The sequence below is a fragment of the Erpetoichthys calabaricus genome, chromosome 1 (assembly GCF_900747795.2).
Source record: "Erpetoichthys calabaricus chromosome 1, fErpCal1.3, whole genome shotgun sequence".
NCBI lineage: Eukaryota > Metazoa > Chordata > Cladistia > Polypteriformes > Polypteridae > Erpetoichthys > Erpetoichthys calabaricus.
In genome coordinates this window covers 276,829,650-276,852,448 of record NC_041394.2, presented here as the reverse complement: position 1 = coordinate 276,852,448, position 22,799 = coordinate 276,829,650, and the positions used below count along the sequence as shown (strand labels likewise).

Genomic DNA, 22,799 nt, shown 5'->3' with positions numbered 1-22,799 from the left:
CATGCTCTCCCCGTGTCTGCATGGGTTTCCTTCAGGGGTTCTGGCTTTTTCTCACTGTCCAAACAATGAAGGTTAGGTGAATTGGCGATGCTAAATTGGCCCTAGTGTGTGCGTGCGAGTTGGCCCTGCGACGGACTAGTGCCCTGTCCAGGGTTTGTTCCTGCCTTGTGCCCTATGTTGGCTGGGATAGGCTTCAGCAACCCCCGTGACCCATTTCAGGACTAAGCTGTATTGCTCTGTAATGCAAGCATTCTAAGGATATCTGCAAGGCAATCAAAAAAAAAAGTTTATTTTTGTTCACTTGACTAGATTGTAACATTAGCAGAACAAGCCATCTAGTTCACACAAATGCATACACACAAGGCAACACAACATTCCCAAAATAATGGACCAGGCATCTTGAAGTATTATAGGAAAACAACATATTTATCCAGGCTGAATGCTAAAAGAGAGAACCCAACACTAATCAAAAGATGCATCAGGCTCAAGGCAGGAAACAAACATGGACAGGCCAGCTTGTAATTACAAGAACCCTTACATACTCACATACTGTCAAATTTGAGTTCTCAATCAACCTGAAGTGTATACCTTTGGTCGTTGGAAGAAACCAAAAAAACCAGAGGATAAAACCAACAAAGATATGGGGAGAATGTGTAGACTTAGCCCAGGTAGGGAATCATATTTCACTCAGCTGTGTTTTTGTGATGTGGAAGGAAATCTGAAAAAAGCAAAGTGGCTATGGGGAGAATGTGCAAACTGCATACCAAAAAGTGACAGGCCAGCACTTGAACCCAGAATTCGGGGCTGTATGTTAGCAGCATTTACCACGGAACCACACATTCAAATTTCCCCACATTCTAGAGAACAGAAACTAATATGGGATCCAGAGGATCAAGTCAGTTAATAGTCACCAGTTAATCAAATACGTAGGTCGCGGCAATTCAATTGGGACAGATTTTCAAACCAAGAAATTTAGCTGGGCCAGACATTTTCAGCAGCAGGAAAGAAGTAGGTAATGTCGCATTTTAAATCAACACAAATGTATTGAAAACAAGTAATGATTATTTATTGTTTCCCTTTTAGATTTGGTCATATCTGACACAGACACATCAAAAAGTGCATAAAAAAACAATAAAAAAGCTTTAACTGAACAGAATCTGAGGTAGTAGCAATACTCTTTTCCATCCATCCATCCATCCATTTTCCAACCCGCTGAATCCGAACACAGGGTCACGGGGGTCTGCTGGAGCCAATCCCAGCCAACACAGGGCACAAGGCAGGAAACAATCCTAGGCAGGGTGCCAACCCACCACAGTACTCTTTTCCACTTTTAAAATAAAAAAATAAACATTTTCTCAAATCTGATCAAAGCACATCTCAAAGTGCTTAAAATAAAAAAAATGCATAGTATTAGCAATAATATTTGCTACCCTTTTGAAATAAAGTAAATATGGGGATTGTGGAAGAGAGGTGAAAAAGAGAGTGCAGGAGGTTGGAATGGGTGGAGAAGAGTGTCAGGAGTGATTTGTGACAGACGGGTATCAGCAAGAGTGAAAGGGAAGGTCTACAGGACGGTAGTGAGACCAACTATGTTATATGGGTTAGAGACGGTGGCACTGACCAGAAAGCAGGAGACAGAGCTGGAGGTAGCAGAGTTAAAGATGCTAAGATTTGCATTGGGTATGACGAGGATGGATAGGATTAGAAATTAGTACATTAGAGGGTCAGCTCAAGTTGGACGGTAGGGAGACAAAGTCAGAGAGGCGAGATTGCATTGGTTTGGACATGTGCAGAGGAGAGATGCTGGGTATATTGGGAGAAGGATAAAAAGGATAGAGCTGCCAGGGAAGAGGAAGGCCTAAGAGAAGGTTTATGGATGTGGTGAGGGAGGACATGCAGTTGATGGGTGTAACAGAACAAGATGCAGAGGACAGAAAGATATGGAAGAAGATGATCCGCTGTGGCAACCCCTAACGGGAGCAGCCGAAAGAAGATGCTGATTTTGGTCATATAATAATAATAATAATAATACTTTATATTTACAAGGAGTTTTTCTCACTACTTAAAATGCTTTGGTGTCACGCAGGATGAGAAACTATGATCTTTTTAATATAAGGCAGCATCCATACAACTGCATTACTGGATATACAGTATATATAACCCAAGTCCATCACAAAGTGACTTTAACAAAATAACAAGAACTATCAGCTCTACCAAAGATCTCAGTGTATAAACCCATACCAAGTGCTAACAGTAACTAACAAACATGAATGCAACATCTAGGGCACACTGAGGAAACAGAGGTTCATTTTAAATCACCACGTGTGCCGATATTGTGACGTGACTCGCTACAGCTACTGCATGGGCTGTGAGGGGGTCTCGGGGGAAAACACTTCGTGCGGGCTCAGGGCACCTCCTTAGAGAGAGAGCTGAGCGGCAGGATCAAGGTGAGGGGGGAGCGAAGAAACTGCCCCGGAGAAGCGGCTCCTTTGACAGGTCATCACATTATCATAAACTACTACCACCACTTGAAGACACACAACAACGCGCTGTATTGGGGGCTGAATGCTGCTAGGCTACGCAGAGTATTGCATTCATAGTCTGTAGGAATTTCTGAAGGCCTTGTGAAGTGCGTTTTTCTCTGCGTTTCTGGCGGGCCGCCATTCGGATAATCTGGATACAGGTACTTCTGACAGCGGTCAATTATACAGACACAGACTGACCTGCTGAGCCAGTGAGACCGGTGCAGCTGTGACGCCGCAGCATCGGATATCTCACTGTTTAATGAATTGCATGAACGTGATATGAACATTTGGTTTATTTTGCTATTTATACTTTTTAAATGGTACCACAAAATGTTCCACATGTATGCAATTTTTTAAGCTGTTTCAACAGTCATCATAAAAGTAAGCTAAAGTTTAAACTAAAGCGACTGAAGCAATGCACATCTGGATGTTGTCAAAGTTTATAAGAAAATAAAATCTTAAAGATCAGTTTTGCTAATCATATAAGCCAGATTACAAAATGACTGTTAATCTTACCTGGAAATGATCAAAATCAGTAGGAAGAAACTCTTTACAAACCTTAAAAGAGAAATGCTGCCTTTCTTGTTTGCTTTTCTTTTTCACTCCTGAGGTATTTGTTCAGCAGCCTGAAGCTGTCCGAGCCTCGCCCAATAGGAAAGGAAGCTGAGTGAGGGTGTGAGAAACAGAGCAGTCTGTGTCCAACCCTGCTGCTGTCTTAATTGGTACTTCTGGGAACAGCCTGTTAACTGCCACTATGGTCAAACATTACAAGTGCAGTATATTAACTTTGAACATGTCTCATAAAATCAAAATTCCTGCACGTGAACTTTCCACCTTTCTGGTAAACAGTTAGTCAGTAATTTACAGAAAGAAAAGGTATGCTGCTTTTTCAGATGGACATGATTCATGCTATGCAGGTCAGTTCGGTGTGTTGACAAATCCTTGTCGAGGCCGTAGGTTTTCGAGTGTGTGGAACAAATTGGAATCAGTCATTTGGGGTCATTATTGGAGACTATGCCTCTGAATGCACAAAGCCTGAGCTTCTGCCAGCAAGAGTGGTGTTGCGTTAAAGTGCTGGACTTCAGATGCAACGATGCCAGTTCAATCCCAGCTCCCAATTTGCAGTGTGACCCTGAGCAAGTCAATTAAAACGCCTTGTAAACGGCAGCCCAGAAACAGCCTCCGAGTGGCGCTGGCCGTGGTCCACAACCAGAGACGCTGAGAAAAACACACTTCGTAACAGATTCCTACACACAGACCATACATTCAAACGCCACGTAGCCTACCCACAATGCAGTGCGTTGTCTATGATGCAGTGACTTTTGTTTTGTAACGGTACATGTCAGTATGTTGTACTGGCACCTCGGCCGCGACAGTTAGTCCTGGCATCGACTGGACAATAAATAATTATATAATCAACTGTGTGCTGAGTCTTAGTTGTATTCCAGTTTCTTCAAGTGAGTGTGAACGTGGGTTTTTCACAAATGAAAGTGATTGTTACACCAGTGAGATCTTCGTTACTAATAAGCACTCACTTCTCTTCATACGATTGGTTGGGCCAACTCACGCACTTCGATCTTGCGGATCCTTTTCCAGTGTTTCCCAAACTCGGTCCTGGGGACCCCGGTGGCTGCAGGTTTTTGTTCCAACCAGCTTCTGTTTCTAATTTAACTCCTGGGCTAATTAAGTGAGCTGTTAGTTCTCAAGTTCTGTGTTTAGGGAACAATATAGAAATTAGAAAACTAAGTTTGCTAAAAAAAAAATAAAAATTTAAATGTACCAAGCAGTTATATGTGAATAATGAATTCTTTTTCTTTTTAACTGTATTTTCATCTTGATTTTCATTCTACTTTTCTAGGTGTTGTAATTGTTTAATTAATTCATTATTTACTAATTAGTGGGGCTGACTCTAAGGTAATGGCTTTTGATTATTCTGTGTTGTTTGCCTGCGTGTCTGTCACCGTATGTCTGCTCTGCTTTATTAAGATACAACGAAAGGGAAAAACTGCACAGAGAAAGGGCAAAGTATCATGAAATCAACAAAAGAGAGTAACGCATTTAAAACTGTAGCAAAAGCAGAAATATATCTGAATGTCTTATAAATGTCAAAATCATGCTTTTCTGAATGTAGAATAAAAGAAAAAGAATACCCATCCATCCATCCATTTGCCAACCCACTGAATCCGAACACAGGGTCACAGGGGTCTGCTGGAGCCAATCCCAGCCAACACAGGGCACAAAGCAGGAACCAATCCTGGGCAGGGTGCCAACCCACCACAGGACACACACAAACACACCAAGCACACACAAGGGCCAATTTAGAATCGCCAATCCACCCAACCTGCATGTCTTTGGACAGTGGGAGGAAACCGGAGTACCCGGAGGAAACCCACGCAGACACGGGGAGAACATGCAAACTCCACGCAGGGAGGACCCAGGAAGCGAACCCGGGTCTCCTAACTGCGAGGCAGCAGTGCTACCACTGCACCACCGTGCCGCCATTACAAAGACTACATTTGTTGAAAACATAAAAAGTTTGGAATGTTCTGTAAAACTGATTGCTGAAGCACTGATTGCTTTACCGGACTACGCGACTTTTTTTGAGAATGTAGTGCTTGTTACTAATCCGCAGTGGATATTCTTTGATTTCAGAAATTCTGTGTAATTTTAATAAATACATCGGGCCCATATAAACTCTCCATTATTTTTTATGGATTGGTATTTACAATCTTTCTACACTGACTCCTTTATGTTGTGTATTCGATAAGTGTCAGTCTTCTAGTACGAAAGAAAACTGCTCTGCTGTCAGCAGCAACACAACACTGATAGGCCTACGTGCAAGATACAAGATGTGGGGGTCAAGACTGTGTGTGAACTGGGGAGATTCTCAAACAAAATCCCAAAGTTTGTCACAAAATGCCCACAACAGGAAAGGTATGTCCAGGGCCTTTATTGGACATAGGCAGTCTAGGCAAGCGCCTGGGGCATCCTCTAGAAGTCAGGCTGCATTACTGGAGCCTCATGTAGCGACTCCTATCTTTATTTTGTTTAGAAAAAAGTGTCTGGACCGTAACACAAAAAATGTTTATGTTTACATTTACATTCATATTTACATTTATTTGCTTAGCAGATGCTCTTGTGTAAAGCGACTTCCAAAAGAGGCAAACAATTGAGTAACATTAGGCTAGGGCCTATTTGTTCATCAAGGGGTAAGTTCATTGCCACAAGTGAAGATGTAATAACTCATACCTTTACAATCATATATTACAAAGCAATTAAACTTAACCAAAGGACCAAGAATATATAGTATCACCGCAGGTGTTTTCCAATTAGACACAAAACAGATGGAACTTCAATCACTTCTTGACATGTGAGAAATTTTTGCACTTCTTTGTAGATAAGGTGAACAATGTTAGGGCTCATATACCTCTCACTGTTTATGACCCCTTAGCTGTTCTCCCCTGCTCTGCTGTTTTTTATCAGTTTGAGCCGGTGACTCTATCTTGTTTACATGAGATTGTTGGTCAATCGAAGCCCTCAGGTTCTCCTTTTGATGTTGTCCCACCTTCTCTTTTTAAAGAGATTATTTCTGTTTTAGGGCCATCTGTTCTTGCTATTATCAATAGCAGCCTTTCCTCAGGCGTAGTTCCTAATTTATTTAAACATGCCATAGTGCAACCATTGATCAAAAAACCAAGCCTAGATCCCACTGTTCTATCCAATTTTAGACCGATTTCCAAGCTTCCATTTCTGTCCAAAATTTTGGAGAGAAGTGTGTATATTCAATTGAAAGCCTTTTTAGATAAAAGTGATGTGCTCGAAGTGTTTCCATCTGGTTTTAAGCCACTTCACAGTACTGAAACCGCATTACTGAAGGTTTTTAATGACATCCTTTTGGCAACAGACTCAGGGGATTATGTGATTTTAGTTCTGCTCGATTTAACAGCTGCTTTTGATACTATAGATCATAGTATTTTATTATCTCGTCTGGAGCATTGTGTGGGCATTCGTGCTACTGCCTTGGCGTGGTTTAAATCATACTTGACTCAAAGAACTTTTTCAGTGAGGCTAGATGAATTTAGATCCTCCTCTGCTTCACTATCATGTGGGGTTCCACAAGGCTCCATACTTGGTCCTCTGCTATTTTCTTTGTATCTCCTGCCTCTTGGCTCTATTCTTAGAAAGTATAAAATTGCTTTCCATTGTTATGCAGACGATACTCAGGTTTATGTACCCCTCAAACTCAAGGATGCTTACTCCATGCAAACTTTGGTTATGTGCCTAGAAGAGGTGAAAGCTTGGATGGCAGTAAACTTCTTAAAGTTTAATGAAAATAAGACAGAGGTTATAGTTTTTGGTCCTGGGGGCACCAGTGGGTCTATTTCTACTTCTGCCCCTGTGAATTTGGGTCCCCTTGCACAATATGGTACACCTGTCATTACAAATCTGGGTTTTAGGATAGATGAGGATTTTAGACTGGACGGTCAGATCAGCGCGGTGGTGAAATCTTGTTTTTTTCAGCTGAGACGTTTGGCGAAGATAAAAAACATCTTCCCAAAGATCAATTTACAACAGTAATTCACGCCTTCATTACAACCCGTTTGGACTATTGTAATTCGTTGTATGTTGGTGTTAGCCAGTCCACCCTGTCTCGGCTCCAGCTGGTGCAAAATGCTGCTGCACGCCTTTTAACTGGCACGCGAAAAAATGAGCACATTATACCTGTGTTATCCTCACTGCACTGGCTGCCTGTTCAGTTTAGAGTTCATTTTAAGATTCTTTTATTTGTTTTTAAGTCCTTAAATGGGCTTGCTCCGCCCTACCTCGCTGAGCTGCTGCATATGCACTCTCCTTCCCGCTCACTCAGATCAGCTGGTCAGCCGTTTCTGGATGTGCCTAGGACTCCGCGAAGGCTCTGGGGGGATAGGGCTTTTTCCGTTGTGGCTCCAAGGCTCTGGAATTCACTGCCGATCCACATTAGACAGGCCTCCTCACTGCCCATTTTTAAGTCTGCTCTTAAGACTTACCTCTTTGGTTTGGCGTTTGATCCTGTGTGACCAGTTGATTTTACTCTGTATTAACTCTGTTTACTTGTGTTTACTATGTTTTAATTAGTTTTATTTATTGTATTTTATTTTACTTATTTATTATTTAGTTTTTTTTGCCTCAGCAACCAAGCGGAATGCGGCTTTGGTGGTTGCTGAGGCAAAAACTCGGGCGTGGGAGGAGTTTGGGGAGGCCATGGAGAATGACTTTCGGACGGCTTCGAGGAGATTCTGGTCCACCATCCGGCGTCTCAGGAAGGGGAAGCAGTGCAGTGTCAACACTGTATATGGTGGGGATGGTGCGCTGCTGACCTCGACTCGGGACGTTGTGGGTCGGTGGGGGGAATACTTCGAAGACCTCCTCAATCCCATTAACATGCCTTCCAATGAGGAAGCAGAGCCTGGGGACTCAGAGGTGGGCTCCCCCATCTCTGGGACTGAGGTCACCGAGGTGGTCAAAAAACTCCTTGGTGGCAGGGCCCCAGGGGTGGATGAGATACGCCCGGAGTTCCTCAAGGCTCTGGATGTTGTAGGACTGTCTTGGCTGACACGCCTCTGCAACATCGCATGGAAATCAGGGACAGTGCCTCTGGATTGGCAGACCGGGGTGGTGGTCCCCCTCTTTAAGAAGGGGGATCGGAGGGTGTGTTCCAACTACAGAGGGATCACACTCCTCAGCCTCCCTGGAAAAGTCTATTCAGGGGTCCTGGAGAGGAGGGTCCGTCGGATAGTCGAGCCTCGGATTCAGGAGGAACAGTGTGGTTTTCGTCCTGGTCGCGGAACAGTGGACCAGCTCTATACCCTTAGCAGGGTCCTGGAGGGTGCATGGGAGTTTGCCCAACCAGTCTACATGTGTTTTGTGGACTTGGAAAAGGCATTCGACCGTGTCCCTCGGGGAATCCTGTGGGGGGTACTCCGAGAGTATGGGGTACCGGCCCCCCTGATAAGGGCTGTTCAGTCCCTGTACGATCGGTGCCAGAGCTTGGTCTGCATTGCCGGCAGTAAGTCGAACCCATTTCCAGTGAGAGTTGGACTCCGCCAGGGCTGCCCTTTGTCACCGATTCTGTTCATAACTTTTATGGACAGAATTTCTAGGCACAGCCAGGGCGTTGAGAGGGTCCGGTTTGGTGGGCTCAGGATTGGGTCACTGCTTTTTGCAGATGATGTTGTCCTGTTTGCTTCATCAGGCCGTGATCTTCAGCTCTCTCTGGATCGGTTCGCAGCCAAGTGTGAAGCGGCTGGGATGAGAATCAGCACCTCCAAATCCGAGACCATGGTCCTCAGCCGGAAAAGGGTGGAGTGCCCTCTCAGGGTTGGTAGCGAGATCCTGCCCCAAGTGGAGGAGTTCAAGTATCTCGGGGTCTTGTTCACGAGTGAGGGAAGAATGGAGCGTGAGATCGACAGGCGGATCGGTGCGGCATCCGCAGTAATGCGGGCGCTGCATCGGTCTGTCGTGGTGAAAAAGGAGCTGAGCCGCAAGGCGAAGCTCTCAATTTACCAGTCGATCTATGTTCCTACCCTCACCTATGGTCATGAGCTATGGGTAGTGACCGAAAGAACAAGATCGCGAATACAAGCGGCTGAAATGAGTTTCCTCCGCAGGGTGTCTGGGCTTTCCCTTAAAGATAGGGTGAAAAGCTCAGTCATCCGGGAGGGGCTCAGAGTAGAGCCGCTGCTCCTCCGCATCGAGAGGAGTCAGATGAGGTGGCTCGGGCATCTGATCAGGATGCCTCCTGGACGCCTCCCTGGTGAAGTGTTCCGGGCACGTCTAACCGGGAGGAGGCCCCGGGGAAGACCCAGGACACGCTGGAGGGACTATGTCTCTCGACTGGCCTGGGAACGCCTTGGGATTCTCCCGGAAGAGCTAGAAGAAGTGGCCGGGGAGAGGGAAGTCTGGGCATCTCTGCTCAAGCTGCTGCCCTCGCGACCCGACCTCGGATAAGCGGGAGACAATGGATGGATGGATGGATGGATTATTTTGTTTTTGTTTAAAATTTATTTTAGCCTATGTTCAGCACTTTGGTCAGCGGCTGTTGTATATAAAGTGCTTTATAAATAAAGTTGACTTGACTTGACTTGACTTCTTAAATGAATTAATGGAGTCAGCGGTACAAATAGAGGAGGGCAGCCCGTTCCACCAACTCGAAACCACACAGGAAAAGAGTCTGGATTGAGATTTGACGCCACATAGAGGTGGCATCACCAGATGTTGTTCCCTTGCAGACCTGATTGGGCGAGAAGTATCAGAGCACTTTAGTATCTCCATATTTTCAGGTGCTGACCCACTGACTACTTTCTAGGCAAGCATCAGGGATTTGAACTTGATGTGTGCTGCTACAAGGAGCCAATGTAGCGACATGAAGAGAGGAGTGACATGTGCCCGTCTTGGCTGGTTAAATACAAGATGACTATCTGCAGCAGCAATTGATAGCAAATGCTGGTAATCCTGCCAGAAGTGAGTTGCAGTAGTCCAGACGCAACGAGACTAAAGCCTGGACCCGAAGTTGTGCAGCATACTCTGTTAGATAAGGTCTGATCTTGCGGATGATGCACAGCACGAACCTGCATGAACGTGATACAGTAGAAATGTGGTAAAAAAAACAAAACCAGCAGCTCATTAATTACTACCCCAACGTTGCGAAGTGACCTGGCAGGTGTTAAGAGACAGTGAGTCAAGCCATACAGAGATGGGAATTGAACAGACTGGCTGACCAGGATCACAAGAATCTCGTTTTTTGCCAGGTTGAGCTGTTGGTGCCGGTCCTTCATCCAGGAGCACCTTGATGGTGGCAGGCCTATGGCGTGCGCCTCAGCAGTGCCTGCACTGTCTGCACCATGCACAGCACAATCTGTTGTCCAGAAACAGCCCTGGGCGAGGCATCATTTTTTTTAAACAATACAGTAGTACAAACACTTGCACTCAGAGCGAATATCCGATTATACAGTTTTGTTTTATATTATTTTCACACACTAGCTACCTTCCGTTTTAACATCTGATGATCTAAACAGGCCAACAATAACACGGAAAACAATAACAATGATGATGCCAATAATAATAATCCTCAAACTGTATCACAGAAGAGACAGACATGATGAAATAAAATTAAATGGCAACAGGACTGTAGCTCTTGATTGAATTGCTAAAAGCTGATTTAACCCAAACTATGATTGTCTCCCAAAAGGACATTGTGGCAGTCGGCTGGGGGCTTACGCCCAGCTTGGATGCCTGGAAGGACCGGGAGAGGGATTATACCTCCCCTGGGCCACGAGAGGGCAGCCGCCCTGGTCTGTATGGAGGCCACGGGAACTGAGCATGGAAGCTCAACCCTTTTGGGGCCTGTGGCCATCAAAAGGGGACACCCGGAAGGACTGAGGAGCCCTGGAAGTCAGCACTTCTGTCACACCCGGAAGTGCTGCCAGAAGGAATACCATGGACACCCCTGAAGATTGTCATGACATGTATATGTAAGGGCAATGTCTTAGTTAAAAAAAATAGACATATATATATGTATATATCAAAAAGCACACATCTAGCTGATGGTTTAAATCGTTAACTTTAGAAATGGATCTGTAATTGTAGGAATACTAGGGGGCTTCACCCCCTGCTCGCTTCGCCCGCCAACCCCCGTGTTTGGTGTTCCGGATACACATTTTTAAGATTTTTTTTTTCTTTGAATTGTTGCTATTTCATTAGTTTCACTTTTATTTCAGAACTTCTGTAAAAACAATATTTGGAATCATTCGAGTCCCAATATGCTGAATCTTTTAAATGAGGTCAGTGAGACATGTGTTTAATGACTTTGTACCATAATTCAGGATAGGTTTCTCCGTTTGGAATTTCAGCACAGACAAAGCGATCTACATCATCAGCAGTTAATATTTTTTTTTTGCTAATTAACCAAAAAATGCATGTGAGGTAAACTCCGTTTTTGAAATTCTCTGACTTAAACTTCAAAGCCTTACAATATTTACATACTTCTGACATATTACCTGTGTCCATATATTCGATCTCTATTCGCTTTTTAGTTATTTCTCCAAGTAATAATTTCTCTTTGTTTGAGCTAACGCAATGTTAACATTCTTTTTTTGACACTGTCATTTTTTTTCTGCTTTCATATTCTGTATCTTGCTCTGCATGTGTTTCATGTCTTCGTTTTTTTTGAGTCTTTTGAATTCCAGTTTTCATTGTCTCTAACCTGCTCTGCATGTGTTTGGCCCCCTTGTTTTTTTAACCTCTTTATGACTTTTCACTTTGTTTTCTACTCTGTCTTTTATCTCTGATCTTGCTTTGTCCTGCTTTTTTTTCAATGACACCTGGTCCATGGTGATTATTTTCTCTTTTTCGAGTAATAATTTTCGTTTGTGCTGCTGCGATCTTTACTTTCTTTTTTTTATACTTTCTAATTTTTCATATTCTTTAACTTTCTCCACATATGTATCATGCATACTTTTTTTTTTGTTGTTGAGCCTTTTGAATTCCACTGCTTTCATAGTCTGCTCTGCATGTGTATAGCGCCAACGTTTGTGAATGTGTTTATGAAGTTCTACTTTGTCTTTTACTCTCTGTCTTTTAATTCTGAGCCCGATTGGACATGCTTTGTTTCAGTTCCACTTGTTATGGGCTGATAATTACTTTCCTTATTTTCTGAATTTGCACCTAGATTATTTTTTCTTTTTTGCTCTTTTTTCTCTCCAATGCTTTTGAGTCTCTTTTCCCCACGCTGCTTTCTTCTTCGCTTAGTCGTCGACGTTTCATTTATAACATATTGTACTTATACGCGTTATATGCGCTGAGACCCTGGATCTGTGTGTGCTCAAATCCTTCACACGACTGAATGTTTTGCTGCCCCGTTGTCTTATTTGATATTGATTGCAAGTAGGGCGTGTCTTGCAAGAATCTCATGTTCTGCGTCATCGTGAGACAGTCCTGGGTCAATCTCTTGGCACAAAGTCTCATGTTTAAGGTCCTCACGGGTCTTTTAACTGTCTTCCGTGATCTTAACGTGAAGATCACGTCTCGACGCCCTACTGTTTCTCTCCAGGATTTTTTTTTAATAATAGAGAGAAATGAAACGTTTCTTAGTTTTCTTTAGAGAAAATGTAAAAGCAATAAATAAAGACTACTAATTCAGCCCGACTTCTACTTGTTTTCTGAAATGGCACCCTTCAGCAGCGTATTTTTCTGAGACAGTCTTGTAAACAGACGTTGCTATAACTCAACCTTGCTCAAATTGTGAATTTGAGGTCCTAAATACTTCACTGACCCCAGTCCTGCGTCCAGGTCTCAATGTACAAGTCTGGCAGTGACAATTCCTCTCAAAGCAAAGGAGGTGGCAGGGCACCATTTACAACTTCAACTAGGGCAGCAAAAATCCTAGAAACGACTCTGGGTGTGTAAACCTTTGGCTTGTGTAACAAAAGGCAAACAAAGAATCTTTATAAAATAAAAGCTTTATTTTAACAAAATGCTGTGAAACAAAGGAAGCTCAAATGAGCAGAAAAAGCACAAAAACACAATGCAATACACAACTCCATTACCCTTCTTAGCCTACATCCACACCACTGAATTTTCATCCAAAAACAAAGGTACTAGTGTCTGTTTTCTCCTTTTGTCCACACTATCCCAGCAATTTTAACCCTTGAAAGAAAGGACTTTTGAAAACCCAGCCACAGGGGTTGCACAAACCAGTGTGTTTCTTCATGTCGGTCCCAAGTCCGGATAAATGGGGAGGGTTATGTCAGGAAGGGCATCCACTGCAAAATTTTGCTAAATCAATAAGCAAACAACATATAATATGCTGTGATAACAAAGGAGGTGGAAGGGCACCATTTACAACTTCAACTATTGCAGCAAGATACAGATACAGAGCTGTATCTTTGTGAAAATGTCAGCTCAGCGTTGCAGTGTGGATGGGTGAAAATAAAGAGTTTTGAAAATGCAGACTCTAATTACACTCTGATTAGTTCGTGCTTATTACATGGCATTCCTTGATTGGAAGGTGACAGATATGGCTCATTGTAGTTCTGTAAAATATCACTGCATATGCACCGACATGAACCACAGTCCATATTCTCAGATGGTTTGCTTGCCTGTTACTTGTGCGTTTCTCTTAGTAACAATTCACAATTTCATTCGTATTGTCAGTCCTAACAATCAATGTTTTCTTGTTTTTTATAGTCACTATTGCTGTTCTCTGTGTGTAAGTGCAAGCTGCAAATGACTGTCTAGCGTGGAGGACACTTTCTGTTCCTGTTCCAGTTTCTGGCAATGTGTATTTGCCCAGTGTAGGTAAATGACTACATCATATGAGTTTTCAGTCGTTTTAGTGCGGGCAGAGATATTTTTGTAAATGATGTGAAAAGCTAGTGTGGGTGAAGATTCTTTTCATTTAAAAATGGGTCTAGCCTTAGTGAAGGTCTTAAGAAAAGCCAACTCCGCGCTTACTATATTCTATAAATACAGCACTCTTATATCCCCAAGTGGTTATCTTAATGATGAATGCATACCTGGGCACCACATCAAACCCTAATAACTCTCATAGCTGAGGGAATGTCTTCCATAGATCAGTCAGTGAGACCATTCTCCCTGGCATATGAGTTGCTGCTACCGATTAGCAAATCGATTCACTTTAAATTCATAGTGAGAGAGAGTTTCAATTCACAAAAAAAACAATATAGTGACGCAAGTGATTTTTCACAACCTCCGAAATGATCTGCATTTTACATTTATCTGTAGTCTTTTTCATCATGAGCAAAAGCAAGAGGAAATATATTCTGAAGCTATGTAAGTTCAGGGCAGCGACAGCAGCATTAAGGGGCAGCCGAGGGTTTGGGTTTTTTAACTTTTGCACAATAGCTGTCCTGGCTTAGGGTTAGGGTTAAAAGAAAAGAGCTTTGGTCAGGAGCTTTCCCTTGCTTTCCACTCCAAAAATATATTAAAAACAACCAAAAAAAATATTGTTTATCCTGAGTTTTATGTTTTGCAATTGTGAAATCACATGCAAAAATAATTTAAGGATCAGTTTTCTCCAAAATTGTGTGAAATGAAACTAGTCTGTTTCACTCACCACTTTTTCCATGAACTCATTCAGGCAATTGCTCTGACAATATAAAATGCTTAACTTCTATGTGTCTTCCATCAAATCGGCATTTGAGTTTCAGAATTCTTTCTAGGTTTCTGCAGAGCTCCATAGCATAGTATTCAGATGTATTTTTTAGTGTACACATTCAATCAACAGAAAATAAGATTCAGGAATGATCAGCTTTAAACAGTCCTACTCTGGACAAATGACTGAATGAAATTACAATGAACATTTGCAAGGGTGTAAGGTTGACAGTGGAACTAAAAATAGAAAGAGAAAGACATGGAAATGAAGGATAAGTGATAGACCAGAGGCATTTTATTATGTATGTAATTAGAAAATCTCTGGAAATTAGAAAGCTTGCAGGAAATCTGGTTGAAGAACAGCACTATTCAGTTATTTGAATCACACCATTCATACCTACCGTACATCTCCTCTTCCATTCACTATTTGAAACCATTGAGGACAACACCGTGACGAATTGTGTTGCTCCACAGCTCCTTCAGCCTGTTTTCTGATTTCAATTCAAGACCCAGGCCAGTCACTGTCTTTACCCGTGACAGACAAAATAAGACTTTTAAGAATGGGAAAACTTGTTTTGCTTGTTAAAATTGTATTTTTTACTTTAAAAAATTTTCTAAGTGCTTGATAGTTTAATTTTCTGAAAGCTGAATTTTAAAGATTTTGTTCATGAGTGATTTTTAATTTAATTGTTAATAATAATAATAATAATAATACATTTTATTCATACAAAGATGCCTTTCTAAGCACTCAAGGATACTGAACAAACAATAAATAAAAAGCACATTATAAACAGAACTTAAAGTACCAAAAAATATAGAAAATATAGAAAGTTAACACCAAACATAGAGAAAAAGCCATTTTAAACAGATGGATTTTAAGTTTACGTTTGAAAGTTGAGAATAATTCGATATTTCTAAGCTCAGTAGGTAGTGAGTTCCGGAGCTTGGGAGCAGAATGGCTGAATGCTTTGCTCCCAATGGTGGTTAGACGAGCGAGACAGATGGTCAGACGGATGGAGGAAGAGGATCTAAGGTTATGGGAGGGAATGGCAACATGAAGAAGGTTGGACAGATATGGAGGGGCGAGGTTATGAATGGCCTTAAATGTTAACAGCAGAATTTTAAAGTTAATTTGAAACTTAATCGGGAGCCAATGAAGCTGTTGCAAGACCGGAGTAATATGGTGAATAGATGGGGTTTGAGTAATGATGCGAGGAGCAGAATTCTGGACTAGCTGAAGCTTATGGAGAGATTTATTAGAGAGACCAAAGACGAGTGAATTGCAATAGTCCAGACGAGAAGTAACAAGACTGTGAACAAGAACGGCAGTGGTATGGGGAGTGAGGAAATATATACACTACATGTATTATGAAATAAGATGGATGAATGAATGAAAGGGACAATCATGCAGTTGTCAGTTGAAGTGGCTGCCGAATATCCTCATAACCTGTGGTTATATCCTGTCTTTTAATCTACTTCCACAAGTGCTCATGGTCCTGTACCTTGTGCCAGAATTTAGAAAGGAATAAAGTGGTGGTGCAGTAATGTTAACCTTTGTAAAGTAATGTGAGATGTGTAGTATATTAGATTAGATTGGATAAACTTTTTTTTGGGGAAATTTAGATACATACAGCAGCAGAAATATAAAAGACAATGACACAGACTCAAAGAACAAGTGGTACAATCAATCAATACATGCATAATGTGCCAGTACTCAATGGAGGAATGAGCCTGTAGTAAAAGGGCTCCAAGGAGGGGATGTAATGGATTTTTCTTGATGGCATCTATCCTCTTTTTGAACATGCATTGGCATGAAGCTGGTTGAGGATTACACCTGGCCTGCAAACTACACTGGTGAAGAGGGTAGTTCTGTCTGTCCATGTTTTTTTTCTTTTTTCTTTGTCTTTTACATCACTTTATTTTACCTGGTTGCCCCTCATTTTTCTCTCTCTCTCTCACCCATTCTGCAGGAGAGCTCATCAGCAACCAGTATCTCTTTTCACTGTCCAATCAAGTACCTGAGGAAGACATCATCATGGATCCCAACCCTCCAGTAGAAGAGTACTTTCTGGACCTAGACCCTCTTCAGTCTAGAGGAATGCTTTGCTCCACCGACCACCCAACTCACATGGTTGTCATCAGAGACATCCCAGTCATACCCTGCCAGCCAAGGGACCGCACCTCAAGACTAGGTCATTGCCAGGGGTGTGCCACAAGCCAGTAAGTCTTTCCTGAGGAGTAACTGGGGAGTATGTCTGTGGATTCCCCCCTCTCTCCCTAAAGGATAACTTGGGACCTGATTGTGTCCCTGTAGCATGAGGTCAACCAAGCCTGCTGCCTTGTGGAGCTGTGTCACCATGCCTTCGCGATACAGAGATTTTCACCTTCTGGGAATGATTGCCAGAGGGCAACAAGGCCCCATTTTAGTTTCCAGGAGAGACTGGTGAAGGGAAGGTTCAGGCACAAGCCCTTACACGCCAGGAGTAGAGAGCTTACAGTGGTAAGCACTTGACCTGTTCAGGAGTGGCCAACTTCCTTTTGGTGAGATGTGTCAATGTCAGGACTCTCTCTTTTCTTCCCTTCTGCAGGTGCAACATCATCCAAGGCAGCCAAGCAGAACAGCTGCCAAATGTCAGCTGTCTTGTGGAGATCGTGTGCGTCCAGCTGTCCAGGATTGGCAGTGATCATGAGGGATTGCATATGCATCCAAGAGGATGTCAGAGAGCACCCAGGTACTCTCGGCCCAGACCGGTATCCAGTTCACCCTGGCACAGTGGTGAGTACAGGAGCTGTGTGCGTTGGGGTCCTTTGTGCCTCTCTTATTCCCTCTCACTAACTTTGCTTTGTGTCCCCGCAAGCACTACATTCACACCAGACAGAGACATGGCACAGTGGCTACTGGAGCAGATTATGTTCCTACCCAGTGCCTTGGCACTGGATTTAGAGCCCTTCTTTGCTCTGCACTCACGGCCCATGTGTCCCAAGCCGATGACTGCCTAGGTCTGTCAATTCTTTGACCACTAAGATTTATCTGGTCAGGAGACCTGCTGAGCTTGGGGCCCTGCGGACGTGGCACAGTCTGCCATCAGGCACCCCCCATGGTGATACAGGACCTTGCCTCCCCATCCAGTCCCCCCATCACTGCCATTCCTCTGCCTCCTCTATCACTACCCAAAAAGAAAGGCGGAGCAGGGTGCTTTAAGTTTGCACAATAGAGAGCTGGCACAGGCATTACAGGTGCTGTACAATATGTTATTGTGCCGCCACCTCCCTAGTCATTATTTACTTGTTCTTTTTTTTTTTGGTATTGGCACCCCCTTTTATTGTTAATTACTTTTTGAATCTCCTTTATTGTTGCTTTGTACATAGTAATAAACCTTTGATAGTTTCTCACCACCTCAGTGTGTTCTCCCTTTTAAAATACCTCTGTTTATCCTCTTTGGCGCCGCGTGGCCAATCACGTATGCGCCCTGCCCATTTTCCTTATACGGGCCAGGCTTCTGCCAGTGTTGGGGCGGGCTTGCTGGCTTACATCATTAACTGAGGAGGATCTTGAATGTTTAAAGATAAAATTTCTTGAAATATGCAATCCACAAACAAACATAACAATAGAAAGGCACACGTTCAACACAAGGAACCAAAGTCAAGGTGAGACAACCGAATCTTACATGAGTGATCTGAGGATAAAGGCAAAAAGTCGTAACTTTGGAATTTTCACTGATGAACTATTAAGAGACAGACTTGTATGTTGTATACATAATGATAATTTAAGAAGAATTTTGATGCGCGACAGTGAACTCACCCTAGCAAAGCCTATATCTACATGCCAACTTCACGAATTGACAAAAGTCTGCACCACAACAGCCATCTGCAAATGCTGACAGCTTAAGACATAGATTCAAAAAAAGCACAATTAAGTGAATCCAAACAGAGACCTAAATTAGACAGAAAAGATCTTCAACACATAACCAATTGTAGTAATTGTGGTGGCAACCATGCAGCCAAGAGACAGACTTGCATTTGGACAGCAATGTAATGGATGTAGAAAATAAAATAAAATTTAAAAATGCTGCAGAGCCATAAGACAAAATCTAAACAGAAACAAACATAAAAAATCAGAAAATTATCTAGAGCCAGATCATACATTAAGCATCAATGAAGAATCATTTTATGTTGATGAGGGTAATGCCGGACGAAATGATTGGCTTGCTAAATACAGTGATGAACAAGAAAGAAGAGATATTTACTGTTCACATAAATGTCAAGCATGGTGAACTAAAAGTCAGCACTGGTGTAAAATATAATGTCTTTGGAATATGAGGAATGCCTAAACTGTACAAGAAATACTAAACTGATTGCTTACGGTGGCAATGAAATTGACACTGCTGGGTGTGTCACTCAGTCGTGTCATTCAGCCGGACAACTATATGAGTTGCAGTTTTACACTGTACAAAACAAGGTTTAACCCTTGCTTCATCTTCTTGATTGTCTATGAATGGGACTTATCACACTAAACATAGAAATCCATCAACTTCATATTACAGAAAATGCAAGCCTATCACACCGGATATTCTCTGAATTTGTTGATCTCTTCCAGGATGGAGCTGAAGAACTACCAGCAACATATTCAATGAGAATAAATCCAAACATACAGCCTGTCATCAGACCTGCATGCCTCATTCCTTTGGCAACGTAAGAAAAACTCAAGGTTGAACTACAACGAATGACAAATGTAGGCGGTATCTTACCTGAGTGGGTGTCATCCATGATAGTTACACATAAAAATAACACTGACCACATTTGCATTTGTACTGACCCAGGGGACCTCAACACATCTTTAAAGCAACCACACCAAACAGTGTGTAGAGTTGAGGAAGTTGCATCTCACATGTCAAATGCCACTGTTTTTTTTTCTGTTCTGGATGGTAAAAGCTCTTTCTGGCAGATCACCTGACTACAAATCATCACCGCTGACTACATTCAGTGAACCATTTGGCTGATACAGATTTCTCAGGATTCCAGTTGAGATTAATTCAGCTAGTGAAGTATTTCTGTGCTCCATGGAACAAATTATTCACTGGATACCCCTGTGCTATCATAGTTGACATCATTGATGGGGGCAAAGGCACAAAAGAACATATTGAAAACCTCAAGAAGGTGCTCAGCTGTGCTTAGACTCAACAACCCATCAAGTGTAGATTCAGGCTGAAAGAATTCAGCTCTGTTGGACATCGGTTCACCAGCATACCCCTACAAGCAAATCCCTCAAAGACCAGAGCAATTGATGAAATGCTAGAACTAAATAATGTAACAGCCCTCCAAAGATTCCTTGGCATGGTCAACTATCTTGAAAAATTTTATACCAAACCTAAGTCAGCACTCAACTTCACTTAGGACATCTCATGCACAAAGACCAAGTGTTGTTGGTTAAAAAACAACACCAAACAGCATTTGACGCATTGAAGAAGTGTTTGCCCAATTCCCCCATCCTTGCTTATTACAGCGCCAATAAACCTATTGCATTTATATGTCATGCTTTACGTTATGGACTTGGAGCAGCATACTTACAGGAAGACAAACCAGTAGCATATGCATCACAGACAGACCGACATGCATTAAAGGAAAGGAACTATTAACAGTGGTGTTTGTATGCACCAAATTTAATGATTACATCTGCAGAAAACCAGTTTTCTTCTAAACAGACCATCAACCTCTAGTTACCTTAATCAAGAAACCCTTCCACATGGCACCTGATTGGCTTCAATGCATGATGCTCCAGTTACAGAAATACAACATCAACCCTGTATTGAAAAAAGGACAACAAATGTATCTGGCTGATACACTGACAAGAGCCTCTGAGACATCCACAGCACAGCACAAGAATTAAGAGAACAGTTTCAAAGTAATGGCTGTCAGTCACATCTCATCCACTGGCCTAGAAAAACTTAAAACACAAACAGCAGTAGTCGTAACACTGTCATCAAACATGATTGGCCCACAAGACTATACACAAGACCCCACCTACCATCCAACCTTTCTTTCCTTTCAGAGATGGACTCACAATTGATGATGGAGCAATCATGAAAGGTTTAAGGCCATTAATCCAAAATAATTGCAGAAGGAATACATAAACTTCCTACACAGAGGTCATCCTTTCACAGAATACACAAAGTACAGGGCCATATGCATAGTATTCTGGTCCACTATTTCCAAGGACATTGAGCATGGAAATGCTACTTGTGAAACCTGCAGTAACACAAGACCACATCAACAGAGAGAACCCCTACAGTTATATCCAATACCACACCTGCCATGGTCAATGGTGGCAACTGACATCTTTGAATGGAACTATCAGTATTGTATGGTACCAGTGGACACATACTCAGGATGGTTTGAGATTGATTCACTTAACAATATAACCTCTGCAAAAGTGATCACCACATTTTTCAGCTCATGGATCACCACATATTCTAATCTCAGACGGTGCCAGACAATTCTCAAGCCAACAGTTTAAGGATTTTGCCAAAACATGAGACTTCATTCAACTCACTAGCAGTCCCAAGTATCCAAAGTGGATCAGTCAAAAGAGCAGTGTGCAGTGTTAAACAACTATTTGAAAAGTCAAAACAACATGGAACTGACATTTTTCTCAACCTCTTGAACCTCAGGAATATCCCTCGTGATTCAAAAGTTGACTCATCTGCACAGAGACTAATTTCCAGATGCAGAATACACTCCCAGTTGCAAAAAAACTGCTGGAAATCAATAATGGTAAAAGAGACAATCTCAAAACTTCACTTATGATCAATCAAGCAGCCCATTACATCCCCTCCATCAAGTTCAAGTGGTGTGAATGCAGACACCTCAAGGACACAATTGTATTGGCACAGTGAAAAAAACATGCACAAAACCAAGATCTTGTCTTATTGAATCAGAAGGAAAGGTATGCAGGAGAAACTGCAGGAACTTACTTTCGGTGGCCAAGCCTCCTCCAGAGCAAGTAAACAATGCTCATCAACAACTCCCCTGTGCCCCTTCAAAGGCTGTCTTAGCAGTGTCATAGGCACTGGAGACCGTATTTTGATAGCAAAACAAAAAACATACATAGGCATCACAAACATCGGGGACCCCTATGCTCCTGGGGCCCCTGGCCAGTGACCATTGTGTCTAAACATTAAGACGGCCCTGCGCTGTGAAGGAAAGTAACCCTGCACTATTTACGAATGATGAACAAGCACTCACAATGTCATTACCAGCTCAAATGCAGTCACCTGCTCCAACTTGCACTAATGATGCCCCATACAAAAGAGTGTTTTGTAAAACCTAATCCTAAGTACATGGACTGAGTGTGCTGAACAGACATATTATTGTTACCTCCCAATATAATTGTACATAGTTCAGTATTAAAAAAAGGAAAAAATGTGTTGCAAGTAATCATTTGCTGGTAGTTTATAACACAAAATGATGCTGCAGATCTAAACGTGTTTAGAAGCCTTATTGGATGTTATTTTGCTATTCTATTTCTTGTTCACATGGCTAACTAGAGAAAGAGGATGTACAGTACATAGAACGCAAACACAAACAAACACAAAGCCTGTTTGACCTCTGTGGGATACCATATTTCGCTGGATCTCTAGTGCACGTGAGCAAAGTAAGTGGGTGAGTGCATAGACATATATTGATAGACGCCGCATTCACTGTGTTTCCTAGTCGACACGATACGTCAGCGCGTCAGCCATATTGCGAGTGGCAAAAGTGCCATTTAAACTAATAACGTAGATGTGGAAACTGGGTTTTCTGATGAAAAAACAATAACATTTAAAACAGTATTGTTTGCATACAACAGATTTTGGGAAATCGTTTAAATGCAATTATTTATATCCATTTATACACTAATAATGGCAATTATTGAGACAAAAACTTGTCCAATGTCTGAAAGTCAAAATAGTAAGACTGTACCTAGCAGTCTGGACTTTCTTTTAACAGTGAAATGATACACTCAATGACAAAAATAAAATAAATTTTATTGTATACAAATTGGCTTAATAATTTCTGAAAACATTTCACTCATTCCTCTCTCAATGTCTCTCTCACACACACGTGCACACACACGATGTGGTTACT

At 42.2% G+C, this 22,799-nt stretch overlaps 1 protein-coding gene across 2 annotated transcripts in view; it reads right to left on the bottom strand.

Moving 5' to 3' along the window:
- Nucleotides 1-3,321, bottom strand: part of tymp (thymidine phosphorylase) — a 50,812-nt gene extending 47,491 nt beyond the window's left edge. Inside the window, exon 1 of one of the 2 annotated variants that reach the window (XM_028815354.2) lies at nucleotides 3,042-3,321. The gene's annotated coding sequence lies outside the window, so the exon portion shown is untranslated. The remainder of the gene's footprint in view (nucleotides 1-3,041) is intronic. The other variant, XM_028815344.2, reaches the window with a different exon arrangement.
- Nucleotides 3,322-22,799: the final 19,478 nt, after the last annotated feature.